Source organism: Aristolochia californica, unplaced genomic scaffold (assembly GCF_029961685.1).
Source record: "Aristolochia californica isolate CCGP_79_NKW_82.1479 unplaced genomic scaffold, dmAriCali1.0.hap1 SCAF_5, whole genome shotgun sequence".
Classification (NCBI taxonomy): domain Eukaryota; kingdom Viridiplantae; phylum Streptophyta; class Magnoliopsida; order Piperales; family Aristolochiaceae; genus Aristolochia; species Aristolochia californica.
Window position 1 is genome coordinate 20,321,254 of NW_027182214.1, and position 22,227 is coordinate 20,343,480.

Below are 22,227 nucleotides of genomic sequence, written 5' to 3' on the forward strand. Positions count from 1 at the left end.
TAATTTTTTCTTAAATTAAAACTTGAGTTTTAACTTTCCCTTCATCTCGTAAACAAAAAAGGAGATAAATGGTAAATAGATCACAAAAAAATGAAAATTTTTGAGTTTATGTAGGGAAAGAATTTAAAGCAATAACAAATGTAAGTAAAGAAAATTTATTCACACACCACAAATGAACACAAAAGTTTTGTTATCCAAGTTTGGGAAATTGGGGAATTTCAACCCTGATTGCTTGGAATTTTATAAGAAAGAGATTTTTTCACACATGTTTTAAAAATGTTTATGCATGCTAGAAAAATTTTAAAGATGCAAATGACCTATGGATCAAAACCTTTTAAAGAGAATAACATTAAATTCTCAAGTGAACGTGCGGTGGGATATTTAACCGAGTCAAACAACCCATTATTTTTCCCATTTACAAAAAGCTGACCTAACGATCATAGATGATTGTAAAGTGATTTATCAATTGTCACAGGCTATATTTTTTGTAAGGAATGACTTATGGATTGGGAGTCAACACTCAGTTAAATATCCCATGCCTCCCCCTTTTCCCGATGATTGAAAAACCTAATTTATAAAAACCAAAAAGAGTTAACAATCCCTAAAAATTACACACTTTCTTTCTACATTTGTGCACTGCACTTTTCCATTTTACTTGTATACTTTTTTCTTAAATCCAAACTTGAGTTTTCACTTTCCCTTCATCTCATAACCAAAAAAAGAGATAAAAGGCAAATAGACCACTACAAAATAAAATTTTTAGAGTTTTGGTATGGAAAGAATCTAAAGCAATAAAAAATGTAAGTAAAAAAAATTTATTCACACACCACCAATTAACACAAAAGTTTTGTTATCCAAGTTTGGGAAGTTCCACTAGTTCAACCCTAATTGCTTGAAATTTTATAACAAAGAGATTTTTCTACACATGTTTCAAAAAATGTATATGCATGCTTGAAACATGTTAAAGATGCAAATAAGCTATGGATCCAAACCTTTAAAGAGAATAACATTAAATTCGCAAGTGAACGTGCAATGGAAAATTTACACAAGTCAAACATGTTATTATTTTGCCCACTTAAAAAAAGCTGACCTAACGATCATAGATGATTGTAAAGTGATTTATCATGCGTAACGGTCTATTGTTTTTTAAGCAATGACTTATGGATTGGGAGTCAACACTCAGTTAAAAATCCCTCACCTCCCCCTTTTCCCGACGATTGCAAAACCTGTGAAAAAAAACTAAAAAGAGTTTACAATCCTTACAAATTACAGACACTTTTTGGAATAATATCCCTCTACATTTGTGCATTGTGCATTTCTATTTTAGTCATATCCTTTTATCTTAAATCAAAACTTGAGTTTTCACTTTCCTTTCATCTCGTAAACAAAAAAGGAGATAAAAGGCAAATAGATCACAACAAAATGAAAATTTTAGAGTTTATGTATGGAAAGAATTTAAAGCAATAACAAATGTAAATAAAGAAAATTTATTCACACACCACATATGAACACAAAAGTTCTGTTATCCAAGTTTGGGAAATTTCCCAAGTTCAACCCTAATAGCTTCGAATTTTATAAGAAAAAGATTTTTCCACACATGTTTTAAAAAATTGAAATGCATGCTTGAAACATGTTAAAGATGCAAATGACCTATGGATCCAAACCTTTTGTACATAATAAAATTAAATTCTCAAGTGAACGTGCGGTGGGATATTTACCCGAGTCAATCAACCCATTATTTAGTCCATTTACAAAAAGCTGATCTAACGATCATAGATGATCATAATGTGATTTACCATGCGTAATGGGCTATATTTTTGCAAGCAATGACATATGGATTGGGAGTCAACACTCAGTTAAAAATCCATCACCTCCCTCTTTTCCCGACGATGGCAAAACCTGATATATAAAATATAAAAAGAGTTTAGAATCCCTAAATATTATAGACACTTTTTGGAATTATCTCTCTCTACATTTTATGCATTGTGAATTTTCATTTTAGATGTATACTTTTTTATTAAATCAAAACAGTAGTTTTCATTTTTCCTTCATCTCGTAAACAGAAAATGAGATAAAAGGCAAATAGATCACAAAAAAATGAAAATTTTAGAGAGTATGTATGAAAAGAATTTAAAGAAATAAAAAATGTAAGTAAAGAAAATTTATTCAAACACCACAAAGGTACAAAAAGTTTTGTTATCCAAGTGTTGGAAATTCCTCTAGTTCAACCCTAATAGCTTGGAATTTTTATTAGAAAGTGATTTTTCTACACATGTTTTAAAAATGGATATGCATGCTTGAAACATGTAAAGATGCAAATGACCTATGTATCCAAACCTTTTAAAGAGAATAACATTAAATTCTCAAGTGAACGTTCAGTGGGATATTTACCTGAGTCAAAAAAACCATTATTTTGCCTACTTATAAAAAGTTGACCTAATGATCATAGATGATTATAAAGTGATTTATCATGCGTAATGGGCTATATTTCTTTTTAAGGAATGACTTATGGATATGGAGTCAACATGCAGTTAAAAATCCTCCACCTCCCCCTTTTCCCGACGATTGCAAAACCTGATATATAAAATCAAAACGTTCATAACCCCTACAAATTGCAGACACTTTTGGAATTATCGCTCTCTACATTTTAGCATTTTGCATTTCCATTTTAGATGCATACTTTTTTCTTAAATCCAAACTTGAGTTTTCACTTTCCCTTCATCTCATAAACAAAAAAAGAGATAAAAAGAAAATGGACCACAAAAGAATGAAAATTATAGTGTTTATGTATTGAAATAATTTAAAGAAATAACAAATGTAAGCAAATAAAATTTATACACTCACCACAAATGAAAAAAATAGTTTTGTTGTCAAAGTTTGGGAAATTCCACTGGTTCAACCCTAATAGCTTGGAATGTTATAAGAAATAGATTTTTTTTTCACATGTTTTAAAAAATGGATATGCATGCTTCAAACATGTTAAAGATGAAAATAACCTATGGATCCAAACCTTTTAAATAGAATAATATTAAATTCTCAAGTGAACGTGTGGTGGGATATTTACCCGAGTCAAACAAGCCATTATTTTGCCCATTTACAAAATGCTGACCTAACGATCATAGATGATTGTAAAGTGATTTATCTTGCGTAACGGGCTATAGTTTTTTACGGAATGACTTATGGATTTGGTGTCAACACTCAGTTAAAAATCCGTCGTCTCCCTCTTTTCTTGACGAATGCATAACCAGAAATATAAAAACTAAAAAGATTTTACAATCTATAAAAATTATAGACACTTTTTGGAATTATCTCTCTCTACATTTGTGCATTGTGCATTTCCATTTAAGTTGTGTACTTATTTCTTAGATAAAAACTTGAGTTTTCACATTCCCTTCATCTCGTAAACCTAAAAAGAGATAAAAGGTAAATAGATCACAACAAAATGAAAAATTTAGACTATATGTATGGAAAAAATTTAAACCAATAACAAATGTAAGGAAAGAAATTTTATTCACACACCACAAATGAACACAAAATTTTGTTATCCAAGTTTGGGAAATTCAACAAGTTCAACCATAATAGCTTGGAATTTTATAAGAAAGAGATTTTTCTACACACGTTGTAAAAAATTGATATGCATGCTTGAAACATGTTAAAGATGCAAATGACCTATGGATCCAAACCTTTTAAAGAAAATAACATTAAATTCTCAAGTGAACATGCGGTGGGATATTTATCCGAGTCAAACATGCCATTATTTTGCCCATTTACAAAAAGCTGACCTAACGATCATAGATGATTGTAAAGTGATTTATCATGTGTAACCGGCTATATTTTTTTTTTTGTAAGGAATAACTTATGGATTTGTAGTCCACACTCAGGTCAAAATCCCCCACCTTTCTTTTTTCCCGACGATTGCAAAACCTGATATATAAAATCTAAAAAGAGTTTAGAATCCCTAAATATTACAGACACTTTTTGGAATTATCTCTCTCTACATTTGTGCATTGTGCATTTCCATTTAAGATGTATACTTTTTTATTAAATCAAAACCGTAGTTTTCACTTTCCCTTCATCTTGTAAACAAAAAAGAGATAAAAGGCAAATAGATCCCAACAAAATGACAATTTTAGAGTTTATGTAGGGAAAGAATTTAAAGCAATAAAAAATGAAAGTAAAGAAAATTTATTCTCAAACTTCAAAGGTACAAAAAGGTTTTGTTATCCAAGTGTGGGAAATTCCTCTAGGTCAACCGTAATAGCTTGGAATTTTATTAGAAAGAGATTTTTCTACACATGTTTTAAGAAATGGATATGCATGCTTGAAACATGTTAAAGATAAAAATGACCTATGGATCCAAACCTTTAAATGAGAATAACATTAAATTCTTCAGTGAACGTGCGGTGGGATATTTACCTGAGTCAAACAAGCCATTATTTTGCCGACATGCAAAAAGCTGACCTAACGATCATAGATGATTGTAAATTGATTTATCATGCATAACGGGCTATCTTGTTTTGTAAGGAATGACTTATATATTGGGTGTCAATACTCAGTTAAAAATCACCCACCTCCCCCTTTTTCCCAACGATTACAAAACCTGATATATCAAAACAAAAAAGAGTTTACAATCCCTAAAAATTACATAAACTTTTTGGAATTATCTCTCTCTTCATTTGAGCATTATGCATTTCCATTTTAGATTTATAATTTTTTCCTAAATCCAAACTTGAGTTTTCACTTTGCCTTATTCTCGTTAACAATAAAAGAGATAAAAGGGAAAAAGACCACAACAAAATGAAAATTTTAGTGTTTATGTATGGAAAGAATTTAAAGCAATAACAAATTTCAGTAAAGAAAATTTATACACTCACCACAAATGAACATAAAAGTTTTGTTATCCAAGTTTGGGAAATTCCACTGGTTCAACCCTTATAGATTAGAATTTTATAAGAAATAGATTTTTACACATGTTTTAAAAAATGGATATGCATGCTTGAAACATCTTAAAGATGAAAATTACCTATGGATCCAAACCTTTTAAAGAGAATAAAATTAAATTCTAAAGTGAACGTGCGGTGGGATATTTACTCGAGTCAAACATGCCATTATTTTGCCCATTTACTAAAAGCTGATCTTACGATCATAGATGATTGTAAAGTGATTTATCATTCGTGATGGCTATAGTTTTGTAAGGAATGACTTATAGACTGGGAGTCAACACTCAATTAAAAACCCCCGCTTCCCCTTTTCCCCACGATTGCAAAACCTGATATATAAAAACTAGAACGAGTTTACAATCCATAAAAATTACAGAAACTTTTTGGAATAATCTCACTCTACATTTGTGCATAGTGGATTTCCATTCTAGTTGTATACTTTTTTCTTAAATCAAAACTCGAGTTTTCACTTTCCCTTCATCTCATAAACAAAAAAAAATAAATGAAAAGCAAATAGATCACAACAAAATGAAAATTTTAGAGTTTATGTATTGAAAGAATATAAAGCAATAAAAAATGTAACTAAAAAAATTTTATTCTATCACCACAAATGAAAACAAAAGTTTTGCTAACCAAGTTTGGAAAATTCCACTAGTTCAACCCTAATAGCCTGGAATTTCATAAGAAGAAGAATTTGCTACACATGTTTTAAAAAATTGATATGCATGCTTGAAACAAGTTAAAGATGAAAATAACCTATGAATCCAAACCTTTTAAACGGAATAACTTTAAATTCTCAAGTGAACGTGCTATGAGATATTTACCAGAGCCAAACAACCCATTATTTTGCCCATTTAGAAAAACGCTGATGTAACGATCATAGATGATTGTAAAGTGATTTATCATGCGTAACGGCCTATATTTTTGTAAGGAATGACTTATGGATTGGGAGTCAACACTCAGTTAAAAATCCCCCGCCTCCTTCTTTTCCTGATGTATGCAAAACATGAAATCTAAAAACTGAAAAGAGTTTACAATCCCTAAAAATTACAAACACTTTTTGGAATTATCTCTCTCTACATTTGTGCATAGTGCATTTCCATTTTAGTTGTATAAATCAAAACTTGAGTTATCACTTTCCCTTCATTTTGTAAACAAAAAAAGAGATAAAAGGCAAATAGATTACAAAAAAATGAAAATTTTAGAGTTTATGTACGGAAAGAATTTAACGCAATAATAAAATGTCTGAAAAAAATTTATTCACACACCACAAATGAAAAAAAAAATTGTTATCCAAGTGTGAGAAATTCCTCTAGTTCAACCCTAATTGCTTGGAATTTTATTAAATGGTGATTTTTCTACACATGTTTTAAAAAATGGATATGCATGCTTGAAACAGGTTAAAGAGGCAAATGACCTATGGATCCAAATATTTTGAAGTGAATAACATTAAATTCTCAAGAGAACGTGCGGTGGGATATTTACCTGAGTCAAACAAGCCATTATTTTGCCCATTTGCAAAAAGCTGACCAAACGATCATAGATGATTGTAAAGTTATTTATCATACGTAATGGGCTATATTTTTTGCAGGGAATGATTTATGGATTGGGAGTAACTACTCAGATAAAAATCTCCCACCTCCCGCTTTTCCCGATGATTGCAAAAACCTGATATATAAAAACTAAAAAGAGTTTATAATCCCTTAAAATTACGGAAACTTTTTGGAATTATCTCTCTACATTTGTTCTTAGTGCATTTCCATTTTAGTTGTAAACTTTTTTCTTAAATCAAAACTTGAATTTTGACTTTCCCTTCATCTCGTAAACAAAAAAAGAGATAAAACAGAAATAGATCACAACAAAATGAAAATTTTAGAGTTTATGTACGGAAAGAATTTAAAGCAATAAAAAATGTAAGAAATGAAAATTTATTCACACACCACAAATGAACAAAAAAGTTTTCTTATCCAAGTGTGGGAAATGTTTCTAGTTCAACCGTAATAGCTTGGAATTTTATTAGAATGAGATTTTTCTACACATGTTTTAAAAAATGGATATGCATGCTTGAAACATGTTAAAGATGCAAATTACCTATGGATCCAAACCTTTTAAAGTGAATAACATTAAATTCTCATGTGAACGTGCGGTGAGATATTTACCCAAGTCAAACAAGTCATTATTTTGCCCACTTACAAAGAGCTGCCCTAACTATCCTAGATGATTGTAAAGTGATTTATCATGCGTACCGGGCTATAGTTTTGTAAGGAATGACTTATGGATTGGGAGTCAATACTCAATTAAAAATCACCCCCCCCCCCCCCCCCCCCCCCCCTTTTCCTGACGATTGCTAAACCTGATATATAAAAACTAAAAAGAGTTTACAATCCCTAAAAATTAAAGACACTTTTTGGAATTATCTCCCTCTAAATTTTTGCATTGTGCATTTCCATTTTAGTCATATACTTTTATCTTAAATCAAAACTTGAGTGTTCACTTTCCCTTCATCTCGTAAACAAAAAAGGAGATAAAAGGCATATTGATGACAAAAAAATGAAAATTTTAGATTTTATGTATGGAAAGAATTTAAAGCATAACAAATGTAAGTAATAAAAATTTATTCACACACCACAAATGAACACAAAAGTTTTGTAATCCAGGTTTGGGAAATTCCACAAGTTCAACCCTTATAGCTTGGAATTTTATAAGAAAGAGATTTTTCCACACATGTTTTAAAAATGTTTATGCATTCTAGAAAGATGTTAAAGAAGCAAATGACCTATGGATACCAACCTTTTAAAGAGAATAACATTAAATTCTCAAGTGAACATGCGGTGGAAAATTTACCCGAGTCAAACAAACCATTATTTTGCCCATTTGTAAAAAGCTGACCTAATGATCATAGATGATTGTAAAGTGATTTATCATGTGTAACAGGCTATATTTTTTTGTAAGGAATGACTTATGGATTGGGTGTCACCACAAATGAACACAAAATTTTTGTTATCCAAGTTTGGGAAATTCCAAAAGTTCAACCCTAATACCTTGGAATTTTATAAGAAAAATATTTTTCCACACATGTTTTAAAAAATGGATATGCATGTTTGAAACATGTTAAAGATGCAAATGACCTATGGATCCAAATATTTTAAAGATAATAACATTAAATTCTCAAGTGAACGTGCGGTGGGATATTTACCCGAGTCAAACAACCCATTATTTTTCCCATTTACAAAAAGCTGGTCTAACGATCATAGATGATTGTAAAGTGATTTTTCATGCGTAACGGGCTATATTTTTGTAAGGAATGACTTATGGATTGGGAGTCAACACTCAGTTAAAAATCCCCCACCTCCCCCTTTTCCCAACGATTGCAAAACCTGATATATAAAATCTAAAAAGGGTTTACAATCCCAAAATATTACAGACACTTTTTGGAATTATCTCTCTCTACATTTTTGCATTGTGCATTTCCATTTTTGATGTATACTTTTTTATTAAATCAAAACCATAGTTTTCACTTTCCCTTCATCTTGTAAACAAAAAAAAAAGAGATAAAAGACATATAAATCACAACAAAATTAAAATTTTAGAGTTTATTTATGGAAATAATTTAAATAAAAAAATGTAAGTAAAAAAATTTATTCACACACCACAAAGGTACAAAAAAGTTTTGTTATCCAAGTGTTGAAAATTCTTCGAGTTCAACCCTAATAGCCAGGAATTTTATTAAAAAGAGATTTTTCTACACATGTTTTAAAAAATGGATATGCATGCTCGAAACACGTTAAAGATGCAAATGAGCTATGGATCCAAACCTTTTAAAGAGAATAACATTAAATTGTCCAGTGAACGTGCGGTGCGATATTTACCTGAGTTAAACATGCCATTATTTTGCCCACTTGCAAAAAGTAGACCTAACGATCATAGATGATTGTAAAGTGATTTATCATGCATAACGGGCTATATTTTTTTGTAAAGAATGACTTATGGATTGGGAGTCAACACTTTGTTAAAAGTCCCCCACCTCCCTCTTTTCCCGACGATTGCAAAACCTGATATATAAAAACAAAAAAGAGTTTACAATCCCTAAATATTGCAGACACTTTCTGGAATTATCTCTCTTTACATTTTAGCATTGTGAATTTCCATTTTAGATGTATACTTTTTTCTTAAATCCAAACTTGAGTTTGCACTTTCCCTCCATCTCGTAAAAAAAAAGTGATTAAAGGTAAATAGACCACAACAAAATGAAATTTTTAGTGTTTATGGATTGAAAGAATTTAAAGCAATAACAAATGTAAGTAGAGAAAATTTATACACTCACAACAAATGAACACAAAAGTTTTTCTATCCAAGTTTGGGAAATTCCACTGGTTCAACCCTAATAGCTTAGAATTTTATAAGAAATAGATTTTTTTACACATGTTTTAAAAAATGGATATGCATGCTTGAAACATGTTAAAGATGCAAATGACCTATGGATCCAAACCTTTTAAAGAGAATAACATTAAATTCTCAAGTGAACATGCAGTGGGATATTTACCTAAGTCAAACTTGCCATTATTTTGCCCATTTACAAAATGCTGACCTAACGATCATAGATGATTGTAAAGTGATTTGTCATGAGTAGCCAGCAATTTTTTTTTGTAAGGAATGACTTATGGATTGGGAGTCAACACTCAGTTAAAAATCCCCCACCTCCCCCTTTTCCCGACGATTGCAAAACTTGATATATAAAATCTAAAAAAAATTTACAATCCCTAAATATTACAAACACTTTTTGGAATTATCTCTCTTTACATTTGTGCATTGTGCATTTCCATTTTAGATGTAAACTTTTTTATTGAATCAAAACCATAGATTTAACTTTCCCTTCATCTCGTAAACAAAAAAGAGATAAAAGGCAAATAGATCACTACAAAAAGAAAACTTTAGAGTTTATGTATGGAAAGAATTTAAAGCAATAAAAATTTAAGTAAGGAAAATTTATTCACACACTTCAAAGGTAAAAAAATATTTTGTTATCCAAGTGTGGGAAATTCCTCTAGGTCAACCCTAATAGCTGGGAATTTTATTAGAAAGATTTTTCTCCACATGTTTTAAAAAATGAATATGCATGATTGAAACATGTTAAAGATGCAAATGACCTATGGATCCAAACCTTTAAAAGAGAATAACATTAAATTCTCCAGTGAACTTGCGGTGGGATATGTACCGGAGTCAAACATACCATTATTTTGCCCATTTACTAAAAGCTGATCTAACGATCATAGATGATTTTAAAGTGATTTATCATTCGTAACGGCTATAGTTTTGTAAGGAATGACTTATAGATTGGGTGTCAACACTCAATTAAAAATCCCCCGCTACCCCCTATTCTCGGTGATTGCAAAACCAGATATATAAAAACTAGAACCAGTTTACAATCCATAAAAATTACAAAAACTTTTTGGAATAATCTCGCTCTGAATTTGTGCATAGTGCATTTCCATTCTAGTTGTATACTTTTTTCTTAAATCAAAACTTGAGTTTTCACTTTCCCTTCATCTCGTAAACAAAAAAAGTGATGAAAAGCAAATAGATCACAACAAAATGAAAATTTTAGAGTTTATGTATTGAAAGAATTTAAAGCAATAAAAAATGTAAGTAAAAAAAATTTAATCAATCACCACAAATGAACACAAAAGTTTTGTTAACCAAGTTTGGGAAATTTCACTAGTTCAACTCTAATAACTTAGAATTTTATTCGAAAGAGATTTTCCTACACATGTTTTAAAAAATGGATATGATTGCTTAAAACAGTTTAAAGATACAAATGACCTATGGATCCAAACCTTTTAAAGAGAATAACATTAAATTTTCCAGTGAACGTGTGGTGGGATATTTACCCGAGTAAACTAGCCATTATTTTGCCCATTTACAAAAAGCTGATCGACCAATCGTAGATGATTGTAAAGTGATTTATCATGCGTAATGGGCTATATTTTTTGTATGGAATGACCTATGGATTGGGAGTCAACACTCAGTTAAAAGTCCCTCGCCTCCCACTTTTCCCACGATTGAAAAACTTTATATATAAAAACTTAAAAGAGTTTACAATCCCTAAAAATTATAAACACTTTTTGGAATTATCTCTCTCTACATTTGTGCATTGGGCATTTCCATTTTAGTTTTATACTTTTTTCTTAATTAAAAACTTGAGGTTTCACTTTCTCTTCATCTTGTAAACCAAAAAAAGAGATAAAAGGCAAATAGCACACAACAAAATGAAATTTTTAGAGTTGATGTATGGAAAGAATTTAAAGCAATAACAAATTTAAGTAAAGAAAATGTATTCACTCATCACAAATGAACACAAAAGTTTTGTTATCAGAGTTTGGGAAATTCCACTAGTTCAACCCTAATAGCTTGGAATTTTATAAGAAAGATATTTTTCTACACATGTTTTAAAAAATGGATATGCTTGCAAGAAACATGTTAAAGATGCAAATGACATGTGGATCCAAACCTTTTCAAGAGAATAACAATAAATTCTCAAGTGAATGTGTGGTGGGATATTTACCATATGCAAGCAAGCCATTATTTTTCCCATTTACAAAAAGCTTACCTAACGATCATAGATGATTGTAAAGTTATTTCTCTTGCGTAATGGGCTATATTTTTTGTAAGGAATGACTTATGGATTCGGCGTCAACACTCAGTTAAAAATCTCCCACCTCCCCCTTTTCCTGACGATTGCAAAACATAATGTATAAAAAATAAAAAGAGTTTACAATCCCTAAAAATTACTAACACTTTTGGGAATTACTCTCTCCACATTTGTGCATTGTACATTTGCATTTTAGTTGTATACTTTATTGTTAAATCAAAACTTGAGTTGTCACTTTCCCTTCATCTCGTAAACAAAAAAGCGATAAAAGGCAAATAGATAAAAAAAAATGAAAATTTTAGAGTTTATGTATGGATAGAATTTAAACCAATAACAAATGTATGTAAATAAAATTTATTCACACACAACAAATGAACACCAAAGTTAGGTAATCCAAGTTTGGGAAATTCCACTAGTTCAACCCTAATAGCTTGGAATTTTATAAGAAAGAGTTTTTTCTACACATGTTTTAAAAAATGGATATGCATGCTAGAAACATGTTAAAGATGCTAATGACTTTTGGATCCAAACCTTTTAAAGAGAATAACATTAAATTCTCAAGTGAACATGCGGTGGGATATTTACCCGAGTCAAACCACCCATTATTTTGCCTAATTATAAAAAGCTAATCTAACGATCATAGATGTTTTTAAAGTGATTTATCTTGTGTAACGGACTATATTTTTGTAAGTAGTGACTTATGGATTGGCAGTCAACACTCAGTTAAAAATGTTCCACCTCCTCCTTTTCTCGATGATTGCAAAACCTGATATTTAAAAACTAAAAAGTGTTTACAATCCCTAAAAATCACATACACTTTTTGGAATTATCTCTCTCTACATTTGTGCATAGTGCATTTCCATATTAGTTGTATACTTTTTTCTTAAATCAAAACAAGAGTTTTCACTTTCCCTTCCTCTCGTAAACAAAAAAAGAGATAAAAGTCAAAAAGATCATAGAAAAATGAAAATTTTAGAGTTTATGTATGGAAATAATTTAAATCAATAAAAAATTTAAGTAAATAAAATTTATTCACACAACACAAATGAACACAAAAGTTTTGTTATCCGAGTGTGGGAAATTCCACTAGTTCAATCGTAATAGCTTGGAATTTTATTAGAAAGAGATTTTCCTACACATGTTTTAAAAAATGGATATGCATGCTTGAAACATGTTAAAGATGCAAATGACCTATCGATCCAAACTATTTAAAGAGAATAACATCAAATTCTCCAATGAACATGCGGTCAGATATTTAGTTGAGTCAAACAAGCCAATATTTTGCCCATTTGCAAAAAAACTGACCTAATGATCATAGAAGATTGTAAAATGATTTATCATGCGTAACGGGCTATATTTTTTCTAAGGAATGACTTATGGATTGGAAGTCAACACTCAGTTAAAAATCCCCCGCCTCCCTCTTTTCTCGACTTTTTCAAAACCTGATATATAAAAATACAAAAAGTTTACAATCCCTAAAAATTACAGACACTTTTTGGAATTATCCCTCTCTACATTTTTGCATTTTGCATTTCCATTTTAGATGTATACTTTTTTCTTAAATCCAAACTTGAGTTTTCACTTTCCCTTCATCTTGTAAACAAAAAAAGAGATCAAAGGCAAAAAGTTGACAACAAACTGAAAATTTTAGAGTTTATGTATGGAAAGAATTTAATGTAATAATAAATGTAAGTAAAGAAAATTTATTCACTCACCACAAATGAAAACAAAAGTTTGGTTATCCAAGATTGGGAAATTTCTCTAGTTCAACCCTAATAGCTTGGAGTTTTATAAGAAAGAGATTTTTCTACAATTGTTTACAAAAATGGATATGCATGCTTGAAACATGTTGAAGATGAAAATGACCTATGGATCCAAACCTTTTAAAGAGAATAACATTAAATTCTCAAGTGAACGTGCGGTGGAAAATTTACCCAAGTCAAACAAGCCATTATTTTGCCCAATGACAAAAAGCTGACCTAACGATCATAGATGATTGTAAAGTGATTTATTATGTGTAACTAGATATATTTTTGTAAGGAACGACTTATGGATTGGGATTCAAAACTCAGTTAAAAATCCACCGCCACCTCCTTTTCCCGACAATTTCAAAACCTGATATATGAAAACTAAAAGGAGTTTACAATCCCTAAAAATAACAGACAATTTTTGGAATTATCTCGCTCTACATTTGTGCATTGTGCTTTTCCATTTTAGTTGTATACTTTTTCTTAAATAAAAACTTGAGTTTTCATTTTCCCTTCATCTCGAAAACAAAAAAAGAGATAAAAGGCAAAAATAGATCACAACAAAATGAAAAATTTAGAATTTTTGAATGGAAAGAATTTAAAGCGATATCTAATGTAAGTAAATAAAATTTATTCACACACCACAAATGAACACAAAAGTTTTGTTATCCATGTTTGGGAAATTCCAATAGTTCAACCCTCATAGCATGGAATTTTATATGAAAGAGATTTTTCTACACATGTTTTAAAAAATGGATATGCATGCTTAAAACATGTTAAATATTTAAATGACCTATGGATCCAAACCTTTTAAAGAGAATAACATTAAATTCTCAAGTGAATGTGCGGTGGGATATTTACCCGAGTCAAACAAGCCATTATTTTGCCCATTTTCAAAAAGCTGACCAAACGATAATAGGTGATTGTAAAGTTATTTCTCATGCGTAATGGGCTATATTTTTTTGTAAGTAATGACTTATGGTTTGGGAGTAAACACTCAGTTAAAAATCCCCCCACCTCCCTCTTTTCCTGACGATTGCAAAACCTAATATATAAAAACTAAAAAGAGTTTACAATCCAAAAAAATTACAGATACTTTTTGGAATTAATCTCTCTACATTTGTGCATTGTGCATTTCCATTTTAGATATATACTTTTTTCTTAAATGAAAACTTGAGTTTTCACTTTCTCTTCATCTCATAAACAAAAAATGTGATAAAAGGCAAATAGATCACAACAAAATGAATATTTTAGAGTTTATGTATGGAAAGAACTTAAAGCAATAACAAATGTAAGTAAAGAAAATTTATTCACACACCACAAATGAACACAAAAGTTTGGTTATCCAAGTTTTGGAAACTCCACTAGTTCTACCCTAATAGCTTGAAATTTTAGAAGAAAGAGATTTTTCTACACATGTTTTAAAAAATGGATATGCATGTTGTAAACATGTTAAAGATGCAAATGACCTATGGATCCAAACCTTTTAAAGAGAATAACATTAAATTCTCAAGTGAACGTGCGGCGGGATATTTACATGAGTCAAACAACCCAAACAACCCATTATTTTGCCCATTAACAAAAAGCTGATCTAACGATCATAGATGATTGCAAAGTGATTTATCATGCGTAACGGGCTATATTTTTGTAAGGAATGACTTATGGATTGGCAGTCAACACTCAATTAAAAATCTCCCGCCTCCCCCTTTTCTCTACGATTGTAACACCTTATATATAAAAACTAAAAAGACTTTACAATCCCTAAAAATTTCATACACTTTTTGGAATTTTCTCTCGCTACATTTGTGCATAGTGCATTTCCATTTTAGTTATATACTTTTTTCTTAAATCAAAACTTGAGTTTTCACTTTCCCTTCATCTCTTAAACAAAAAAAGAGATAAAAGGCAAATAGATCACAACAAAATGAAAATTTTAGAGTTTATGTATGGAAAGAATTTAAAGCAATAACAAATGTAAGTAAAGAAAATTTATTCACACACCACAAATGAACACAAAAGTTTTTATAACCAAGTTTGGGAAATTCCACTAGTTCAACCCTAATAGCTTGGAATTTTATAAGAAAGAGATTTTTCTCCACATGTTTTAAAAAATGGATATGCATGCTTGAAACATGTTCAAGATGCAAATGATCATTGGATCCAAACCTTTTAAAGAGAATAACATTAAATTCTCAAGTGAACGTACGGTGGGATATTTACTCGAGTCAAACAAGCCCTTATTTTGCCCATTTAGAAAAAGCTGACCTAACGATCATAGATGATTGTAAAGTGATTTATCATGCGTAACCGACTATATTTTTTTGTAAGGAAAGACTTATGGATTGGTAGTCACCACTCAGTTAAAAATCCCACACCTCCCCCTTACTCGACGATTGCAAACCTGAAATATAAAACCTAAAAAGAGTTTACAATCCCTAAAAGTTACTGACACGTTTTGGAATTATCTCTCTCAACCTTTGTGCATTTTGCATTTCCTTTTTAGATGTATACTTTTTTATTAAATTAAAACTTGAATTTTCACTTTCCCTTCATCTCATAAAAAAACAAGAGATAAAAGGTAAGTCTATCACAACAAAATGAAAATTTTAAAGTTTTTTATGGAAAGAATTTAAAGCAATAAAAAATGTAAGTAAAATTTTTTTTTCACACACAACAAATGTACACAAAAGTTTAGTTATCCAATGTGGGAAATTCCACTAGTTACCCCCTAAGAGCTTGGATTTTAATTAAAAAGAGATTTTTCTACACCTATTTTAAAAAATGGATATGCATGCTTGAAACTTGTTCAAGATACAAATGACCTATGGATCCGAACGTTTTAAAGAGAATGACATTAAATTCTTCAGTGAACGTGCGGTGGGATATTTACTCGAGTCAAACAAGCCATTATTTTGCCCATTTACAAAAAGCTGACCTAACGATCATAGATGATTGTAAAGTGATTTATCATGCATAATAGGCTATGTTTTTCTAAGCAATGACTTATGGATAGGGAGTCAACACTCAATTAAAAATCCCCCGCCATGCCTATTCCTGATGATTGCAAAACCTTAGATATAAAAACTAAAAAGAGTTTACAATCCCTAAAAATTACAGACATTGTGCATTTCCATCTTAGTCGTATACTTTTTTCTTCATTCAAAACTTGAGTTTTCACTTTTCCTTCACCTTGTAAACAAAAAAAGAGATAAAAAGAAAATAGATCACAACAAAATGAAAGTTTTAGAGTTTATGTATAGAAAGAACTTAAAGCAATAACAAATGTATGTAAATAAAATTTATTCACACAAAAGTTTTTTTATCAGAGTTTTGGAAATTCCACTAGTTCAACCCTAATTGCTTGGAATTTTGTAAGAAAGAGATTTTTCTACACATGTTTTAAAAAATGGATATGCATGCTTGAAACATGTTAAAGATGCAAATGACCTATGGAACAAAACCTTTTAAAGAGAATAACATTATATTCTCAAGAAAATGTGTGGTGGGATATTTACCCGAGTCAAACAAGCCATTATTTTGCCCATTTACCAAAAGCTGACCTAACGATCATAGATGATTGTAAAGTGATTTATCATGCGTAACGGGCTATAGTTTTTTAAGAAATAACTGATGGATTGGGAGTCAACACTCAGTTAAAAATCCCTCGCCTCCCCTTTTCTCGACGATTACAAAACCTGATATATAAAAACTAAAAAGAATTTAAAATCTCTAAAAATTACAAAAACTTTTTGGAAATATCTCTCTCAACATTTGTGCATTGTGCATTTCCATTTTATCCTTTTAAAGAGAATAACATTAAATTCTCAAGAGAATGTGGGGTGGGATATTTACCCAAGTCAAACAAGCCATTATTTTGCCCATTTACCAAAAGCTGACCTAACGATCATAGATGATTGTAAAGTGATTTATCATGCGTAACGGGCTATAGTTTCTTAAGGAATAACAGATGGATTGGGGGTCAACACTCAGTTAAAAATCCCCCGCCTCCCCTTTTTCCCGACGATTGAAAAACCTAATATATAAAATCTAAAAAGAGTCTGAAATCTCTAAAAATTATAGAAAATTTTTGGAATTATCTCTCTCAACATTTGTGCATTGTGCATTTCCATTTTAGTCGTATACTTTTTTCTTAAATCAAAACTTGTGTTTTCACTTTCCCTTCATTTCGTAAAATAAAACATTTTAAAGGCAAATTGATCACAACAAAAAGAAAATTTTAGAATTTTGTATGGAAAGAATTTAAAGCAATAAAAAATAGAAGTAAAGAAAAATTTTTCACACATTAAAAATGTATAGAAAAGTTCATTTATCCAAGTGTGGGAAATTCCACTAGTTCAACCAAAATAGCTTGGAATTTTATTAAAAAGAGATTTTTCAACACATGTTTTAAAAAATGGATATGCATGCTTGAAACATGTGTAAAGATGCAAATGACCTATGGATCCAAACATTTAAAAGAGAATAATATTAAATTCTCAAGTGAATGTGCGGGGATATTTACCTGAGTCAAACAAGCCATTATTTTGCCCATTTACAAAATGCTGACCTAACGATCATAAATGATTGTAAAGTGATTTATCATGCGTAACGGGTTATATTTTTTTAAGGAATGACTTCTAGATTGGGATTCAACATTGTTGAAAATAGTGCACCTCCCCCTTTTCCTATAGATTGCAAAACCAGATATATAAAAACTAAAAAGAGTTTACAGTCCCTAAAACTTACAGACACTTTTTGGAATTATCTCTCTCTATATTTGTACATTGTGCATTTCAATTTTAGTTGTGAACTTTTTTCTTTAAATCCAAACTTGACTTTTCACTTTCCCTTCATCTCGTAAAAACAAAAAGAGATAACAGGCAAATAGACCACAACAAAATCAAAATTTTAGAGTTTATGTATAGAAAGAATTTAAAGCAATAAAAAATGCAAGTAAAAAAATTTATTCACACACCACAAATGAACATAAAAGTTTTTTTATCCAAGTTTGGGAAATTCCACTAGTTCAACCCTAATAGCTTGGAATTTTATAAGAAAGAGATTTTTTGACACATGTTTTAAAAAATGGATATGCATGCTTGAAACATGTTACAAATACAAATGACCTATGGATCAAAACCTTTTAAAGAGAATAACATTAAATTCTCAAGTGAACATGCGGTGGGATATTTACCCTAGTCAAACAAGTGATTGTTTTACCCTTTTACAAAAAGCTGACCTAAAGATCATAGTTGATTGTAAAGTGATTTATCATGCATAACCAGCTATATTTTGTTTGTAAGGAATGACTTATGGATTGGGAGTCAACTCTCTGTTAAAAATCCCTCACCATCCCCTTTTCCCGACTATTACAAAACCTGATATATAAAACCTGAAAAGAGTTTACAATCTCTAAAAATTAAAGACAATTTTTGAAATTAGCTCTCTTTAAATTTGTGTATTGTGAATTTCCATCTTAGATGTAAAATTTTTTATTAAATCAAAACTTGAGTTTTCACTTTCTCTTCATTTCGTAAACAAAAAAAGAGATAAAAGGCAAATCGATCACAACAAAATGAAAATTTTAGAGTTTATGTATGGAAATAATTTAAAGCAATAAAAAATGTAAGTCAAGAAATTTATTCACACACCACAAATGAACACAAAGGTTTTGTTATCCAAGTTTGGGAAATTCCACTAGTTCAACCCTAATAGCTTGGAATTTTATAAGAAAGAGATTTTTCTACAGATGTTTTAAAAAATGGATATGATTGTGCTTGAAACATGTTAAAGATGCAAATGACCTATGGATTCAAACCTTTTAAAGGGAATAACATTAAATTTTCCAGTGAACGTGTGGTGGGATATTTACCCGAGTAAAACAAGCCATTATTTTGCCCATTTACAAAATGCTGACCTACCGATCATTGATAAATGTAAAGTGATTTATCATGCGTAACGAGCTATATTTTTGAAAGGAATGACTTATGGATTGGGAGTCAACACTCAGTTAAATGTCCGTCGTCTCTCTCCCTTTTCCCCCGATTGCTAAACCTTCTATATAAAAAGTAAAAAGAGTTTACAATCGTTAAAAACTACAGATAATTTTTAGAATTATCTCTCTCTACATTTGTGCATATTGCATGTCAATTTTAGTAGTATACTTGTTTCTTAAATCAAAATTTGTGTTTTCACTTTCCCTTCATCTCGTAAACAAAAAAAGAGATAAAAGGCAAATAGATCAAAACAAAATGAAAATTTTAGAGTTTATGTAGGGAAAGAATAAAAGAAAAAAAAATTTAAGTAAAGAAAATTTGTTCACTCACCACAAAGGTACAAAAAAATTTTGTTATCCAAGTGTAGGTAATTTCTCTAGTTCAACCCTAATAGCTTGGAATTTTATTAGAAAGAGATTTTTCTACACATGTTTTAAAAATGGATATGCATGCTTGAAACATGTTAAAGATGCAAATGACCTATGGATCCAAACCTTTTAAAGAGAATAACATTAAATTCTCCAATGAACGTGCGGTGGGATATTTACCCGAGTCAAACAAGCAATTATTTTACCCATTTGCAAAAAACTGACCTAACGATCATATATGATTGTAAAGTGATTTATGGACTGGAAGTCAACAGTCAGTTAAAAATCCTCGCCTCCCCCTTTTCCCGACGATTGCAAAACTAAAATATAAAAACTAAAGGAGTTTACAATCCCTAAAAGTTATAGACACTCTTTGTAATTATCTCTCACTACATTTTTGCATTGTCCATTTCCATTTTAGAAGTATACTTTTTTCTTAAATCAAAACTTTGAGTTTTCACTCTCCCTTCATCCCGGAAACAAAAAAGGCAAATAGATCACAACAAAATGAAAATTTTACAGTTTTTGTATGGAAAAAAATAAAAAAGAATAACAAATGTTGGTAAAGAAAATTTATTCACACTCTAAAAATGAGGATAAAAGTTTTGTTATCCAAGTTTAGGAAATACCACTTGTTCAACTCTAATAGCTTGGAATTTATAAGAAAGGGATTCCTTCTACAAATCATTTAAAAATGGATATGCATGCTTGAAATATGTCAAAGATGCATATGACCTATGGATACAAACCTTTTAAAGAGAATAACAAACACTCATTAAATTCTCAAGTGAACGTGCGGTGGGATATTTACCCGAGTCAAACAAGCCATTATTTTGACAATTTACAAAAAGCTGACCTAACAATCATAGATGATTGTAAACTGATTTTTCAGGCCTAACAAGCTATATTTTTTTAAGAAATGACTTATGGATTGGGATTCAACACTCTGTTAAAATCCCCCCCCCCCCCCCCCCCTGCTCCCGACGATTGTAAAACCTAATATATAAAAATTAAAAGGAGTTTAAAATCCCTAAAAATTACAGACACTCTCTGGAATTATCTCTCTCTACATTTTTGCATTGCGCTTTTCCATTTTAGATGTACACTTTTTTCTTAAATCAAAACTTTGAGTTTTCACTCTCCCTTCATCCTGTAAACAAAAAAGGCAAACAGATCACAACAAAATGAAAATATTAGAGTTTATATATGGAAAAAAATTAAAACAAAACAAATGTAAGTAAAGAAAATTTATTCACACACCACAAATAAACACAAAAGTATTGTTATCCAAGTTTGGGAAACTCCACTACTTCAACCCTAATAGTTTGAAATTTTATAAGAAAGAGATTTCTTCTACACATGTTTTAAAAATGGATATGCCTTTTTAAAACATTTTAAAGATGCAAATGAACTATGTATTCAAATCTTTTAAAAAGAATAAAAAACACTCTTTAAATTCTCAAGTGAACGTGCGGTGGGATATTTACCCGAGTGAAACAAACCATTACTTTGCCCATTTACAAAAAGCTGACCAAACAATCATAGAAGATTGAAAGTAATTTATCATGCTTAAAAGGCTATATTTTTGAAAGAAATGACTTATGGATTGGGAGTCAACACTCAGTTAAAAATCCCCCACCTCCCCTTTCCCCGAAGATTCCAAAATGTTATGTATAAACACTAAAAGGAGTTTACAATCCCTAAAACTTACAGACACTCTTTAGAATTATCTCTCTCTACATTTGTCCTATGTGCATTTCCATTTTAGATGTATACTTTTTTCTTAAATCAAAACTTGGAGCTTTCGCTCTGCCCGCATCCCGTAAACAAAAAAGGCATATAGATCACAACAAAAAGAAAATTTTAGAGTTTATATATGGAAAAAATTTAAAACAATAAAAAATGTTAGTAAAGAAAATATAATCACAGACCACAAATGAACACAAAAGTATTGTAATCCAAGTTTGGGAAATTCCACTAGTTCAAACCTAATAGCTTGGAATTTTATTAGAAAGGGATTTCTCCTACACAAATTTTAAGAATGCATATGCATGCTTGAAACATGTGAAAGATGCAAATGACCAATGGGTCCAAACCTTTTAAAGAGAATAACAAACACTCATTAAATTCTCAAGTGAGCGTGCGGTGGGATATTTACTCGAGTTAAACAATCCATTATTTTGCCGATTTATAAAAAGTTGATGTATCAATCAATAATGATTGTAAAGTGATTTATCATGCATAACAGACTATATTTTTGTAAGAAATCACTTTTGGATTGGGAGTCAACACTCAGTTAAAACTCCCCTGCCTCCCCCTTTTCCCGATGATCACAAAACCTAATATATAAAAACTAAAAGGAGTTTACAATTGCTAAAAATTACAGACACTTTTGGGAATTATCTCTTTTTACATTTTTGCATTTTGCATTTCCATTTTAGATGTATATTTTTTTCGTAAATGAAAACTTTGAGTTTTCCCTCTCCCTTCATCCCGTAAAAAAAAATGCATATAGATCACAATAGA